This window comes from Lolium perenne, chromosome 7, assembly GCF_019359855.2.
Source record: "Lolium perenne isolate Kyuss_39 chromosome 7, Kyuss_2.0, whole genome shotgun sequence".
Classification (NCBI taxonomy): Eukaryota; Viridiplantae; Streptophyta; class Magnoliopsida; order Poales; family Poaceae; genus Lolium; species Lolium perenne.
Window position 1 is genome coordinate 266531790 of NC_067250.2, and position 1926 is coordinate 266533715.

The following is a 1926-nucleotide window of genomic DNA, read 5'->3' on the forward strand; positions in this document are numbered from 1 at the left end:
GCTCGTGCTGACTGTACTGTGTGGGATCTGGAGGTGGAGTTTGATGTTGACTTGAAATCCAGTCTTGATACATCTGCTGTGTTTCGTCCTGATCCTGTGCACTGGACCAGAAGGATCGTGATCCGGACCCCATCGACATATGTCCCTCACCTTTGATTAGATTAAAAAAACCCATTAGTCATGAGGAAATTCACACATGGTGCACAATTAATATGGATAGTGATGAATTGCGTACCCTCTGGCTCTTCCATACGGGGACGCCACCCCAAGTTAGGCATGGGAGTTTGCTGCTCCATGCCGAAACCGCTACACTGCCAGTACTCGTAAGTAGGCTCCTGCTGCTGCTGGTTTTGCCAACCAGAACCTCCTGCCTGGTTAGGAGATGGTGGCCTCGGGCTTGGCGGTACCTACATACGTGGGCGCGGGCCGTGCCGCGGCTGATGCACCTGCAAAGAGGGACAAGGTGGCCATTGTGCTGCTCGGTACTCGACAACATCCGAAGATCGGGTGCATGTGATAGTCGCGTAGATACGACGTAGTTTGTCCTGAAGACGTTGTGCGAAGGAGGCGTGGTGCTCATACCGTCCAAGAAGTGGGCCGGAGGAGAGCGAGCGTGCATACTGGGCGGCATCATCTTGTAGCTCCGCCATCAACACGGCCTACAATTGTGAGCTTAAATTAGTAATGTGTTGGCCAAATGTAGAAAAAATATATTTGACTTACTGCGTGATGCCGAGTGCCTGAAGTGGAGTGACGAGGGTAGGTGTCCCACTGTGTCGAGGGATCCCTCTGAACTGGGTCACACGCCTGGCTCAGCCGAAGTCGTGTCCTAGGCATGTATGCCCCCAAGTACTGCTGAAATTCCTGAAGATCAAATGGCTCCATAGTGGCCCATGAAACTGCCGGCGCATTGGCCCAACCCGTGATGTATGGAGCCAGGAGTTGTACCCATCCAACAACAGTCTTGTTCTCTCCTTTTCTGTTGTACCTGAAAATTGTACATGAACCTATCTTAGGATAAAATTATGATTGTCCAATTGATATAATAACTTAGGATAAATTTAAATATCATGCGTGGACGTGTGGTGGTAGAGGAACTATGGGAGGTGGTGGCTCGATCAACTGACGCTATCCAAACTGTCTCATGACCCTCTGCTGCGACATCTCCTCCACAAAGATATCGAAGATGATCTTCGCCTTCGTCATCCAGTAGGCTCAATCTCTGGTACACATGTTCGATATATAGCCTGGGTATGCCTCATCACGGTGGTCCTCGCTGTATGGCTCCCAGTTGACATCGCTCTCTAGTAGTAGGTCAAACTGCTCTGTGAATGCTGTGTAGCAATTCCTTAGCTGATTATGCCCAAAACTTCTCTGCATAACATAACTTAACTATGTTAGTGTTACATTTTATATAAAAATATAAAGAAGGAGTAAATATTGCGTATACCTTCCGCGATGTCCATAGAGAACCAAACGTCGGCATGTCGATGCGCTCCACATCGTACAACTCGTCTGGCGGCCAAGACCCACCACTAATCTCAGGACGGCCGATGGGAAACCTCGCTCATGACCAGAGCTGCAACAGGAGTGGGCAACCAATGATGCCAGAACCATGCGAGGTTAGCTGGCAACCCTTACACATACCTCGGTACGTAGCGGCTAAGACCGCAGAACCCCGACTCCTCTGTGTGATGTGCTCTACTTCTGTGGCCTCAGCTATCTCCTGAGCTATAGGGATGTACCGCGCACTGATCGTGTTCCTGTGATTGTCCGTGAACATCGTCTTCCCGAGTAGCCACATGAGGTACGCCTCCAAGCTGCGAGTGATCTGGACCGCAGTCATCAGTTCATCTGGGAATCCGAACTGCTCGATCTGTCAAGGTATATTTCAATGTTAGGACTTACATATTATGAGGTAAATAA